The sequence below is a fragment of the Pteropus alecto genome, unplaced genomic scaffold (genome assembly GCF_000325575.1).
Source record: "Pteropus alecto unplaced genomic scaffold, ASM32557v1 scaffold433, whole genome shotgun sequence".
Lineage (NCBI taxonomy): Eukaryota > Metazoa > Chordata > Mammalia > Chiroptera > Pteropodidae > Pteropus > Pteropus alecto.
In genome coordinates this window covers 829757-844812 of record NW_006433953.1, presented here as the reverse complement: position 1 = coordinate 844812, position 15056 = coordinate 829757, and the positions used below count along the sequence as shown (strand labels likewise).

The 15056-nt window shown below is 39.5% G+C and overlaps 2 pseudogenes; one reads left to right on the top strand and one right to left on the bottom strand.

The window, feature by feature from the left end:
• Positions 1–5147: 5147 nt before the first annotated feature.
• On the top strand, positions 5148–5266 carry LOC112477426 (annotated as a pseudogene).
• A 1182-nt stretch (positions 5267–6448) lies between these two features.
• LOC102878476 lies at positions 6449–7329 on the bottom strand (annotated as a pseudogene).
• Between the last annotated feature and the right edge of the window lie 7727 nt (positions 7330–15056).

The following is a 15056-nucleotide window of genomic DNA, read 5'->3' as shown; positions in this document are numbered from 1 at the left end:
ATATGCATGTGTGTATATGTATGAATATGTGCATGTGTATATGTATGTACACATATTTAAGTCGATTTTTATTTCTTATCTATCTATATTGAAAACCATGAGTTCATACCAATACCTCCAATTCTAATCCAAACTCACAGTCTTCATTAGAGTTTCTGCCTTTCTATATTTGTAGCTCCCTTCTCTATAAGTGAGAAATCTTGCTCCCATTATTCTTACTATATTTACTCATTCAGTCTGTTCTCCTTTACGTAATCAATTTCTTACCACTGCTGCAACTCCTTTCCATGTACAAACACCCTCTTGACTTATACTGGGCTCCAATAAGCCATGTGAGGCAGCCCTCCTCCATGGTCACAATATTCACCCACGTGGGGTTTGACAACTGCACTAGACAGCCCTTCTGCACATAAAGTCTCCTCTCCCAGATCATGCTCAGACTCTCCATGACTACAGGACACCCCACCCTTAACCCCCTCAATGCCAGTACCTGCCTTACTTGACCCAACATTATGGCTTTAGGACTGAATTTTCAGAATGAAATGGAAAGAAGAAGAGACATGTACCTTGATTTTTTAAATGTTATTTTATTACCACATGTTAAATCATGATTCATATCTACATCCTTATTTATTTATTTATTTTAGGCAAGGCAACCCTTGGTGGACCTCACACATTGCAAGGATCTTGTCAGCTTACAATCCCTTATTTTTTATTTTTTACAACTACAGTACCTAATCTTCCTAGGTGGTCTCTCATCCAAGTACTAACCAAGCCTGACCCTGCTTAGCTTCCGAGATCAGATGGGATTGGGCTTGTTCAGGGGAGCAGGCTGTAAACAACATCTTTATTTTTTTTAAATTAGAACATTACACATAATACTAAAATCTCCTTTGATGATCAGCTTCAATTTTGGCCTTTTTTTTTTTTTTTTCTCTCTAGTGGTAACCCCTGCCATTTAATGTATAATGTATATCCTTCTAAACTTTTTTTTGGTAAGTTTACATTCATATGTATAAATGCATAATATACATCTTACATGCTCTTCCTCCCTCTCTTCTTTTCTCCTTTTCTAGGATTGGATGTAGAACTTAAGAATACAGTATATTCTGTCTGCTGTCGTCTTGAAATCAAGAGCTGTATTTTACTTTTCTTTATAATTTCAGCACCTAGCACAGTACCTAGGACATAGTAATTAATAAAATGTTGCTGTCGTTATGTTTCTTAAGCCAGATTTCCAAAAGTAAAATTAATTATTCAAAGGATTGAACAAACCTATGGGGCGATATTATTCTTTAAGAGGTAAGTGTGGCCCAGAAGACCCTTCATGGTCTGGCCTTTCCCTCTCTCATTTCCCATCTCTTCCTCTGTATGCTCTGTGCTGCACCATGCTGAACTCCTTGTAGGTCTCAGGAAGTGTAATGCTACTCACCACTCCATTCATATACACGCTCCTGCTGCCTGGAATATCCTCTCATCCTTGTCTACTTTTGAATTCTTACCGATCCTGCAGGAAGTAGTTGCAAAATCTCTGCCTCTGGAAGCCGTTACTGTCTTTATAGGCAGTGGGTCATCCTTTTTATTTTGCAGCCTCATTAGACTGTGTATGTACTTCTGTTAATGCTACCAACTACATTGCACTGCATTTGTTTGGTTACCTCCCTGACTCCCTTCTCTAGACTGTGGCTCCTTGAGGGTAGGACCAAATTTTAGTTAATATGGAGTTCTCAGCACCTAATGTAATGCCTGGAACCTTGTAAATATTCAATAGATACTGGCTAAAAAAAAAGAAGAAATAAAATGAAAGCTCTTCTCTTTCTTTTGAAGGGGAAGAAGTTCCCCTCACCATGTGGCTGTACCTCGTGACTATCGTAGGCCTGTACTACCTTATGCATTGGTACAGGGAGAGGCAGATGGTGAGTCACCTCCAAGACAAGTATGTCTTCATCATGGGCTGTGACTCAGGCTTTGGGAACCTGCTGGCCAGGCAGCTAGACCTGTGAAGCCTAAGGGTGCTGGTTGTGTGTCTGATGGAGAAGGGGGCCGAACAGCTGAAGGGCCTGACATCAGACAGGCTTGAGACAGTGATCTTGGACGTCACCAAGACGGAGAGCATCACTGCAGCCACCCAGTGGGTGAAAGAGCACATGGGAAATAGAGGTATGGCCAGGGGGATTCTGTCTATTCAACACGATGCTTTGTCCTCAATGTTTTAGAATTACCAGGTAAGGTAGCAGGTGAAAAGTCTTGGGGATCAGGTTAGAAATATATTAGGAATGTGTTTTCATTACATGAAGACTCACTCATAAAATAAGTGAATAAATATTTATATGTGGGACTGCCCTGAAAAAAATCAGGTTGTATAGAACATATATGTATTGGGAAGGAAGAAGGAAGTTTACTGACAGTGAGAAGATTGGTTTAACAGGTAAAAGATTGTGTCTGGAGGGAAAATAGATGAAGGATAGAAAGGCAACAAGGGAAAAGAAAGAGGTGACTATGGTGTAGAAACTCTAATTTGCAGGCGTGGTAGCCTCTGAAAATTCGGAGTGAAAATGTTAACTCCAGTTCCTTTAGGGCAGAATGACATTATGCTGCCTATGTGCCACTGTACATGTCTTTTCCTGAAATAGTATAAGCTGGTTTTTTTCAAGTCATCAGATCATGAGCATCAGAAAGACCACTGTATTCAGGGAAAGTTCTGGGAATATATTGTTCACTAGTGCCCATGGGTAAATTTATGATGAGGTAATTTTAAGAAAATAGGTGAGATCAAGTTATACCCAAACTCTGGTCACCGAGAACTGAGCAGTATCTCTGTGTGTTGTCCCCTCTTATCAGCCCTGAGAAGAGTTTCTGAGGAAGCCCAGGCACGTAGCAGAAAGGGCTTCCTTCCTGTGAGCCTAAGCAGGTGTCTGACCTTTGGCAAGGCAGCAGCTCAATTTCCCAGTCCAAGGCAGACCATTTGGGATCTGGAAGTGGAATATTCACCAAGGACAGCTGCAGTGAGCATCCTGATGACTAGTAGCTGTTGGTATTGACGCACTTCCATCCTTGCACTCACCTGGAAGAGGCACGAATGCACCTGGGCAAGAACTCACCATGAAGGAGCCACTGTTTTCTCTGTAATTCATTCTCAAGTTCTCCTGCATGTTTTTTCCTTGCAGAGCCCTCCCGATCCCAGTTCTTAGAAGGAAATCCAGAATTAATTCTCCCTGCCCATGCTGTGGGTCCTCCCATTCCCAGTGGCTTCTGTCCCTAGCAGCACTGGAGGAAGTCAACACTCCAACATCATTTTTGTGTAAGGCACTGGGCCCCTTTTTTTGAGGGGAAAGTTAAATGTCTTCCTTTGTGGCTCTGACAAAAAAATGCTTGTTCCCAATTGCTGAGAGCAGCATCATTTTCTAGTTTAAACTCAACGAGAAAACTAGTTAAATTTTTTTCTGAGTTTTGTAGTTACTGAAACCCCAAAAAAGAGGATGAAATATTGCCTTGCTTCAGTCTGGACTCTCAGGATATTACTGTGGAGGCCTTGCCCCACACATGATACCAAATGCACTGAAACACATCCATACTCACATAGAAAAAAAAAAAAAGATTTTTCTCTTAGTTAAAAATAAGGTGACTTTCAAAATAAAGTTTTATTTTTAAATAAAGTTTTACTTAAAACTTGAGTTAAAAATAAAACTATCCCAACTATCCATGATTTGTCTTAATTGGTGATTACCTATTGCTTTGTACCAATCATCACACAGGAATTCAGTTGATGTGGGAAATTTTAACCCCTACATTGTTTACAGAACAATAAACCATTAATGAGATGGACACATATTTGGCAATTTATTTCAATACGTGTTTTATATGGACATTTTATTTCAAGATCCAGGAATGAATAAAGACTTTTTGTTGCCTGAAGCAATTCCATACATACCTGAAAATTCCTTAGGCCTCAGGAACTGTGTCTCCTGCAAAGTTTTACCTTCCCTTCCCTCTCCTATAATAATAATCAGAGAAAAATGAAAAAGGGCCTTCCTTGGCTCTTCCAGGGACAAATCTGCATGTGTTAACGAAAGATTGAAGCCTAGAGACTCCCCCACCCCCCAAGCATTTCAAAATAAGCCACTTAAAGTTCAGGAGCTAAATTTGATGCACTTGGGGACTGCTGATGCCTGCGGTTTCCCAGGGTCAGTTTTTTCTTCTTTCTGCATTGCTGAATCAGAGCCTTTATACTTATGCTAGGTGAACCCCTAGCATAAAGCCTTCTTTGAAAATCTAGGTACACATACTTTTCTAACTCTTTTGATACTTAGGCTTGGTAGTAATAATTACCAATATATTCCCTTTTCCTGATACAACTTTTATGGCAGACAGTTTTAAATCCCTTGAGAGGAGGACTGATGTCTTAAAAGACATTTACATATGTAGTATTTATACATGCACTCTCCTAAGAGACTAAACAGAATCAGTGAGCATCTCCTGTGTAGTGTCTGCTGGCACAGCTGCAATGCCAATCCCTCACTCTCTTCCTTTTGAGAATAAGGCTCTCTGTAGTGGGGAGGGGATGCTGTTGGGGTTTTGAGCGAAGGGCACAAGTTGTGGTAGATACTGCCTTCTCTTTCTGGTAATACACACGCGTGCGCGCGCACACGCACACACACACAGACACACACACAGAGCCCCAAAGTTCTAAAAAATGAAAATAGGGAGTTTAATTATTATAAAAGAAAAAGTATAACTGATATTAGAAGATGCTACCTGAGGGCTTTTAAATAACAAAAATTCAAGTGAGTACATTTTAAAGATAAAATTGGATTTATTGAACGAGTTATGAACTGGGAAGTATCCTATCCCAAATAAAAAAGAGCTCCTTTTTTATTTGCAAGCTGCAAAAAAGGAAAGTTTTTTAAAGGCAGAAAGGGAATGAAAAAAAGTAATTTATTAGCAAAAAAAAAAAAAAAAAGCATTGTTTCAAGCAAGGTCACCCTCCTAAGGGAAACAGGAAAGGATCTATCAGCATATTACCTCCTAGTGCTGAACAGGAAATTCTAGGTTGACTTACATTCCTGGGGAAAGTTGAAAATATAATTAGATTAGGTATTAAGTCTTGGTTTGCTGCAGCAAGGCTTAATACAAGTGACAACATCTGGATCTATGGCCATGCTACCCTGAACAAGCCAGATCCCATCTGATCTCGGAAGCTAAGCAGGGTCAGGCATGGTTAGTACTTGGATGGGAGACCACCTAGAAAGACCAGGTGCTGTAGGTGGCAGGGAGGGAGAATGGGAGGGGGAGGGACAACATTTGTGGATTGTTGCCTCCTTTTCAACAGTGTCATCCTCATAAACTAACAGTGAAAATTCCTTTCTTCCAGTTTTTTGGATAATAAGAGTTGTGGTAAGAAGACCAGGCATTGTGAGACAATGAACGTATGTGAACTGTAAGACCACCCTTTGTGTGTGTGTGTGTGTGTGTGTGTGTGTGTGTGTGTGTGTGTAAATTGCAATCTGTTTTCCCAGACACTTTTCCTTGAGTTACTGTCTACTGCCAGAACCCAGTCACCTGAGCCAGTTCACCCTGCATATTGCCCTACATCAGCAATTCTCATTCAAGGTGTGTAAAAAGCACTAGACTGTCAAAAGTCATGGAGAGAGTACAGCAATTTACTAAAGTAATATTTGAGTTGCAAAGGTTGTAGTTTCCCTTCCAATAAAACATTAGAAAGGAGTCAAGATTATCTGTGATCTAACTCTCAGTGGGTCACTCACGTTCTTATATAGTTTTTAAATAAAAATGAAGGAAAAGGGTGGCACTTAACACTGCCAGGAATTGCACTTTTATAGCACTACCTACCATCATCTGCATGAGCACAGCCCTCCTTCTGTATAAACACAATCCCTCCATTTGTGCAATAGAGCATATCTCCTTTGGCCTATTCAGCATACCTCTCCAGTAATTCTATCCTCTTTCTCTCCTAAATCATTAATCTTTTGTTCTCCACTACTTACTTCTCCCGTCTTGCCATCCCTTCACCACTACTAAATCTTATTCTGCTTGCCACAAAATTCCTCTATGGACTTGTCCATACTCACTGTCTCTTACCCCTCTTCCTATTTTCTATTAGAGTATCTTCAATTGTGCACCCACTCACCACTCTTCCCAAACTGCTTTTATTGAAGTGTCCAATACCTTCTCCTTCTACATCCAAGGGTTAATTCTCAGGCCTCACCCTGTTTCACATAGAAGCTTTGACCACTTTCTCTCTCTCTCTCTTTTTTTTTATTGTAAGTTGTTTATTGTAAGATAATTTACAAATACCTTGCTGTGTTTTGTAATTTAAACAATGGACCAATAATTTATTCTGACCAGGACAGCAGTTAAGCTAAAAACAAAATCAGGTGGCTGAATTTTCCTTCTTTATCTCTTGTCTGCGGATGAAACTTGATTTTTATTAATCCAGAGCTTCAGCACCAGAGATGATTTCAATCATCTCTTTTGTGATGACAGCCTAGCGAGTACAATTGAAAGTCAAATTCAATTTGTCAATCATCTCAGAAGCATTCTTGCTAACGTTGTCTGTGGCCGTCATCCTAGCACTTTGCTCACCCATGGTGGATTCCTTTAGAGAATAGTAGATGATGTTGGCCAGATTGTCTTCTGGGTAATTCTGCAGCATATCAGCATCAATATCATCATGCTCTCAGCATTCGCAACGATATTAAGGAAAAAGATGAGCTTTTCTTCTGTCTTGTAGGAAATGACAGACCTGAATCAATTAAAGACGATAGATGCTTCATCAAGTTCATATCCAGAATTTAATAATTCCAGGGCAATGACTAATGCAACTCCAAAATTAGGGGGTTTTCTTCCTACTTCTTTGTCACCAGAAACTGATCAGAAAGAATGAGCCCTATGAAATATATCTCTAATTTTATCATCAACTCCAACAATCTTAACTTCTTTCCCAGCTGCTGGGAGTGTAGCCACCTCACTTTTCACCTGTTTAGCAACTGAGGAATGGATAGCACCACAAAGCCCTCTATCTGAGGACACACTGATAAGAAAGCGTTTCTTCTTGTCTTCAGGCACCTTAACATCAGCTTTTTCATACAGAGCCAAAGATCCTGTTCCATACACGTAAGTTGGTTTCAACTCCCTCTCAGCTCAGGAATATTTTGCTGCTGCTACTATTTTCATAGACTTTGGTAATTTTCTGGATGTTTTTGATTGACTTTACTTGCCTGATAATATCTTTCAACGTTGTCATATTTCGAACTTGGATCCATCGTGGCTGCACAGACCAGGCTGAGACCTCACGATGCCCACCCGAGAAAATATGGTAGTACTGGACCTGCCGAAGGTCAGTCAGACAGGGCTTGTCTCCCTCCTTCTTGATACACCCGTTTCCCTTGGCTTCCAGGACATCCCTCTCTTGGAATTTATTTCCTCTTATCTCAATGTTTTCTCTCGGTTTCTTTTGCTGGTTTCTCCACTTTTCCCAGATCTTTAATGCAATGTGTCCCCAGGACTCAACTCTTGGACATCCAGAGTATGTACATTTATATTTCCAACCCATAACTCTCTCCTGGGCTCCAGACTCAAATTTCCAGTAGCCTTCTCTACATTTCCACTTGAATGTCTGGGAGAAACTCAAATTTAACCTTTAGTGAACTGAACTCCTGATCATTACCCATCTCCGAACCTTCTCCATCTTTCGGTCTTTCACCATTGAGTATAATAGCTGTCATCTTGTCATATATGACGTGTCTTATGTTAAGATATGATCCTTCTATATGTACTTTGGTGCTTTTATCATAAAATTATCTTGGATTTTATCAAGTGCTTTTTTCTGCATCTATTGAGATGGTCATATAAATTTACTTTTTTAGTCTTAATGTAGTGTATTGATTTGCATATGTTGAACCATCTTTGTATCTCAGGGATAAATCTGATTTGATCGTGAGTATGATCCTTTTAATGTGCTATTGAATTCAGTTTGCTAATATTTTGTTGAGAATTTTTGCACATATATTCATCAGGGATATTGGCCTATACTTTTCTTATAGTGTCTTTATCAGGGTAATGCTTGCCTCACAGAATGATTTTGGAAGCGTTCCCCCCTCCTCACATTTTGGAAGATTTTGAGAAAGACTGGCATTAATTCTTCTTTAATCGTTTCGTAGAATTCACCAGGGAAGCCATCTGGTCCTTGTTTTCTTTTTTTCTGTTTTGAATTTTTGATTACTGATTCATTCTCCTTACTCTGTTTTAAATTTCCTATTTCTTCATGATTCAATCCTCATAGGCTGCATGTTTCTAGGAAGTTATCCATTTCTTCTAAGTTATCTAATTTGTTGATATATAATTGTTCATAGTAATCTCTTATCATTCTTTGTATTCTTGTGCTATCAGCTGTACCGTCTCTTCTTTCATTTCTGATTTTATTTATATGTCTTTTCCTTTTTTTCTTAGTCTACCTAATGATTTGTCAATTTTGTTTATCTTTTCAGTAAATCAGCTCTTTTTTTTTTATCTTTTCTATCGTTTGTCTGGTCCATATTTCGTTTATCTGCTCTGATCTTTGTTATTTCCTTATTTCTGCTAACTTTGGGCTTAGTTTGTTCTTTTTCTCATTCTTTGAGGTGTAATGTTACATTGTTTACATGAGATCTTTCTTTTTTCTTAATGTGTGTATTTATCTCTATAAACTTCCCACTGAATCCAGGGACATTCCTAAGAAGTTTTATTTTTCAAAAGTCAGGCAATCAAGTCATATCTATATTCCAATTACTGAGGCATAATTTGTGGTTTCCTGGGTGTTACTTCCTACCTATCAGTTGTGAGGAGAAGTTTCGAGGCAGGCCAAGGAATTAGGTTCACAGATACTATGTGAACCTAACCAAGGACCAACTTTAAGAGAGAGCCAAGTATTACTGCTACCAGGATGAAATCCCAAAGCAGGCCATTGAGACCAGCTACAGTCAATTTCCACATGCAAGTTTTACCCATTCCTTTCATTTGTCTTTTCAGGTCTTTACTCTTTTATCCTTACACCAACCTGGCACAGGCCTCTGGGCCAGCCAGCATCCTGAATAAGTGTTCTGAGGGGTGACGAACAAAAACTCCACAGAGGGTCTTGAAGCTAAAAGGTGTCCTAGCCCAATCAGCCTGAGACCTAAAACAGCCTGTAGTCCAACAAAGCCAGGTCTTTTGACCTATTGCCATGAGAGAGACCATACACCAGGGAACCCATACGTCATCTCACCAAAGAGTTAGTATAAGATTTAGGAGTGAAGTGATATTTTGATAGGCTCCAAGCAGAGCAAGGCTGTGTGGAAAGGTCCACCTTAGGTCTGAACTGCAAAGTGGACTCACAGTCTGTTTCTTTAGGTAGTACAGTTAAGATAGCTGTGAAATGTTGGGACTAGCAACCCCTTATTTGAAGCTCTGCACCTGAGTCATATATTGAAGCTGCTTCTATGTCAAAGTGACTCAGAGGCAAGAATAGGATATTCATTCTTACTGATATAATTTTAAACAACAAAGTTTTTTGATAGTCTATGCTTTTAGAGAACACAGTTTCCCAATAAATGATAATGCAGAAGTTACTCAAAGAAAGGGATTTTAAAGACAATTACAGTTGCAGCATATCCTTCGGAGAAACACTTGGCTAGAGATTTGGCAGAAATTTACTTCACAAGTCAAGTTGATATTTACTTTCTCAAGGACCAGGGACGGGACATGGTGGGGGAAAGACCGGAGTGGTTGAGGAGAGGAACAAGGACTTGTTGAACTTTTGCTTTCTTTGTAATTCACTCTGTAGTTATCTTGCAGTTTCCTTCTAATCATATTTCTACCATGCTGAATTTTGAAAAGAAAATAGGGAATTAATATTTTCTGCCCGACCCTGTAATCTTCTCATCAATAGCTTGGGTCCCAGGCTGACTACTACAGAAAAAGAATATTTCAGGCCTATGGCTAAATCTGTTTGAGGAAAGTAAAATATCTTCCTTTTGAGATGGGCAGACAAAGCCTTTTACAGCTCTTGACAGCCTTTCCTGTAAAGGCCACTTGACACTCTTATGATAATTCTAGTGCATGATCCTGTTCAAGATCTTTTCGTACTTACCCCCTAACAATGAACACTTTATGTACTTAATTAATATGCCTGTTATTTCAAGCAAGTTGTAAACTTTTTGAGAAAAGGAATGATGCCATAAATATGCATACATGTTTAATATGCATTAGAAAATATTTTGGTCCTTCTCAGGAGCCCTCAGTGGTGCTGAGCACATAAGAACCAGCAAGTATCTCCCGGCCAGGTTTGTGCTGACACAGTACCAAGACCAGACCCCTTGTCTTTTCCCATCTGAGCAGAAAACTCTGTAATTGATAAGAGGTCAGGGGAGGTGTGGAGCCAAAGACATATATTGTTCAAGATGCCACCTTCTTAATCTATGAATCCTTCCTTAACTCCTAAAAAGTGAATACAGGGAAGGGTAGTTAATTTTAAACTCAAAGCAAGTCTGGGGGTGGCAATCACCGTGGGTGTCCTCCACCTGAGCAGGAGTGGCTGTCCGCCACCTGGTCAGTTGTAAGGAGGGCAGATGTCTGGGCTGATTGAATGTATGTGAAATTAGGATCAGGACTGATCTCCTTTTGTCTCCTACTTTCCCTTCATCTCTTCTTTCTCCCTTCCACCTCCACTTCCTCCTCTTCTGCTTGTTCCTTGCTGCTGCTGCTGCTGCTGCTTCTCTTCTTCTTTCTATTCCTCCTTTTCTTCTACAGCTTTGTAAATTGCAACCCATTTACCCCTAAAATTGTTTCCCAGAGTCACTTACCCAGCTGAAGTGTCACTTAATAACGTCCACTACTCTATTTCCTGGGCCAGTGATTTACACTCTCTGCCTACAGGCTCTGGAAATGCAGTATGTGCTGTATTTAGTTGTGGGAGTGTCAAGACATTGGTTAATAAAAAAGTAGGTAAGATATCAAAGCTTACAAAGAGTTTAATTACAAAACTACAGGAAGAGGCAGACTTATCTCACCAACGACATCTGTCTCATTTGCTTATAATCTAGTATTTCCTTTCTTTCTTTCTTTCTTTCTTTCTTTCTTTCTTTCTTTCTTTCTTTCTTTCTTTCTTTCTTTCTTTCTTTCTTTCTTTTTGAGATTATGAAGAAGAAGAGGGATACAGTTATATAGCTAGGAATTGAACATCCATGCATATAGGTAGCACATGTGACCATCATCTCTTAGAGAAAAAAGTCAAGATCCAAGGCACATATAACCTCAGGAACACTGCCTTCAACATCTATTTTTAAAGCAAATAATCTGCCAGCATGACAGTTATTTAAATTTCAACTAATTTTTTCTCTCATTCTGGGTCCAGAACAAACTTACTCTGAATTGGTAAACCTTCTGGAAGGATGGTGGGTGGCACATGCCAGAGAAGTGTCTCCTCAGTGGTGATTTCCCTCAATCTACTGAGCTCAGTAAGAGTCTCACAGGATCTGCCTCACTCTTGACAGCAAACACAGGCACCCTGGAACCATTTCTTCCTAGGCTACAGAAGCCTCTGCAATCTTTGATTCATGAATCCTAGTCCTTGACTATTTTTCCAGCTCATTCCTTCCAGTGAATATTTTTAGATCCCACCAGGATCTGCACTCAAATTGGTTCTACTGCCTCTTCACTGTGCCTCATCTTAATGCATTCACTCTGATTTTTATCCAGCTTAAATTCCAAGGGCAATCGTTTTAATCACTCATTTGTTTACATTCGACTCACTTGCCTATTCCAAAAAAAGTGTACTCACTCAGCCAAACCACAATTCTGGTTGAATCCAACACAGCTGAGCATGGCTAAAGAACAACTAAGCTGATTTGTATTCAAATTAATAAACTTCTGTTAGGCCCAGACTGCTGTCCAGTAATCATATTATACTTTCTTAGTCCATTCTCTCTCACTTTTTTGGGCAACTAATTTACACCTTCTCCCCTCTCTTCAAACCTCTACACTTCTCCCCACCTCACTTTGAGTTACTGTCAAGGCCACCAATAACCACTGATAAATCTTATAGTGCATTCTCAGTCTTCATCTTACTTGACCTATCAGAATTTGACACAGCTGATCACTCCCTCCTTAATATACTTTGTTTCCTGAGATCCAGGACACCACACTTCACCTGGTTTTCCTCTTTCCTCCCTGGTCTCTCCTCAGTTTCTATTGATAGCTCTGTCCCTTCTCCCCATCTCTCAGCTGGACTCAATGTTTCTCCATAATGCCAACTGTTCAGTTGGACATTGGAAAATAAGTCACATCTATGCTTGAGAAGTTCATGACCTTCAGAGGAGACAGGCAAATCAATGGTTAATTACAATGCAGCAAAGCCTCACTATCTGAATCCAATTGGGCCCACAACAAGAGTTGCGGCTCAGAAGGTAACGATACTGTGACCTCTGACTTATTAGTCAGTGAAATCATCTCTCTACAAGTGGGTCTGTGACTTTCCCTTAAAGCTGGACCAAGGCCTGGCATAGGGGTGTACAACAAATGCATGTTGAAGAAATACAGATATATGTGTATATATCATGTCCTTAGAGAATCAGTGAGGAAGACGCTTAATCTCCCTTGGGGCAATAGGTCAAGGAAAGGCTCACAGAGGAGCTGAGCTGTAATCTAAGAAATAGATAAGGAGAAAAGAGTGTTCTAGACAGAAGATGCAGACTGTGCAAAGAAAGGAAAGAGAGTTTAAAAGAGCTTGATTGTCCAGAGAACAGCATGAACATGGCAGTCACAGAGGATGGGTCTGTGTCCGTGAGATCCGTGTGAGACTGGGCCGGAAAAAGGCAGCACTAACACCTCCCTCTGCCTGAAGCATCTTCATGTCTGGTAAGAAAACTCATTTCTACTTTATGCCTTTGAGTTGTAGCATGGAAATCTTCCCATCTGCGTGGGGTTTATTCTTTCATATCTTTTGGAAGATAGATCAGGCCTGGTCACAGGCATGCCTAGGTTGCCCTTGGTATACACTCTCTTGCCTTGTGTTTCATAAGAGACCTTAGTCCTTTCAAAGTTCATGTGGCTATCACAGAACCAGGCAACTCCAAAACATGTCTCCTGAACCCTGACAACATACAAAATAAGATCTAAGCATCTCTAGCGGTAAAGGCGAGTTAAGAGACAAATTCTTTGAAGGCTACGATTTCCCTCCTCAATTGATCAAGAACAGGATGACAAGTATATTTGTTCAAGCAACATTTATTGAGCATAGTTTCCAGGCTCACTTGCTGCTCCTCTCATGCCTTCACAGGCCTTCTTTTCTCTAAGTCTCAACACTCAATACACTTAAGCTTCATGTCAGGCATTGTTCTAACCATTTTATAAGAATAACTCAGTACATTTTCACAACAACCCAGCGAGGTAGATGCTATAATTATTCCCCTTTTGTAGATGAGAAAACTGAGGTAAGAAATGTCGAGTTTCTTGCACAAGATCACCCAGCAAGTCAGTGGCAAAGGCAGGAATGAAATCCAAGTATTTGCTGTACGGCCTGTGTTCATAACACTTTGTGTTGCTCCCTCTCACTACAACCCTCTATCAGCCGCCACCCAGCCATCAAACCTGGAATAATAATAAACCTCTTTTCCTTCCCTGCTCCAGAGGATACATTTATTGTTTGTTTGTTTGTTTGTTTTTATTGCTTGCTTTCATATTCATGTGGTAGTACATCTCTCCTAACATTTTCTTTACATAACAGCTTTCCAAGGTCTTAGTAAGTTTATTTCTCAAATCTAATCTCTATGGAAGAGCTGTTAATTCGTTACTTTTCTTGAGTTAAAAGTAAAGATGTTCCATAAATAGTTGAGTTTTTAAAAGAGTCTTCCTTTTGGCTTTTGCAAAAAAGACATCCCTTTTGAGAAGCAAATGAAGAAGCTAAATCATATGCATCAGTGTTGCTGGCTTTAAATTTAACTTCTTTTTATAATCTTGGGTTAGGTGCCTATAAGTAAGCAGATCAGAGCAGTTCCAGCCAAGTGAAGCATTACTTCTCTTTATGATAAGCCAGGCCTTCCTTCAGTGCAGTGGTCTTCTTCCCCTATTCACCATCCAGTCTTTAAGCTCACACATTAGGATTCACAAACTTCCAGACTTGTGTTTGAGACATATCTAAAAGTGAAACGTTAACTAGTATCATAAACAGAGTGCAATCAGGAACACAGACTCCGGTTTCAAATTCTATCCAATTTTTCGCTAGTGGTCTAGTGGTTAGGATTCGGCACTCTCAAATTCTACCCAATTTTATCACTTAGTAGCTGTGTCACCTTGGACAAACTATAAAACTTCTTTGTGCCTTAGTTGCTTTGTCAGTAAAATAGAGACAATAGGCCCTACCCCAAAGACCCTTGGAAACATCAAATTAACTGATCCATAATGCCTGACACAATAAGTACCCCCAAATTAGTTAGTTTATAAAAAAAAACTATTCTCCACTCAACAGGCTAGAAATAGAAAAAAGTACCTCAACAAAATTAAAGCCATATATGGAAAATCCACAACAAATCTTATACTTGATGGTGAAAGACTGAAAGCTTTTCCTCTAAGATCAGGAACAAGACAAGGAAGCTTGCTTTCATTATTTCTATTCAACATAACGCTAAAAGTTCTAGCCAGAGCAGTTAGTCAAATCGAAAAAATAAAAAGCATCCAAATCGGAAAAGAAGAAGTAGGATTATCTCTGTTCACAGATAACACGATTTTTATATGTAGAAAACCCTAAAGATTTCGCACCAAAAAACTGTTAGAACTAATAAACAAATTCAGCCATCGCAGGATACAAAATCAACACAAAAAGTTCAGTTGTGTTCCAATACACTAACAATACATAATCCAAAAAGGAAACTAAGAAAACAATTCCATTTACAATATTGTCAAAAAGAATAAAATACTTAGAAATTGACTTAACCAATGAGGCAAAATACTTGTACATTAAAAACTACAAAATGTTACTGAAAGAAAGACACAAAAAAATGGAAAGACATTGTGTTCATGGATCG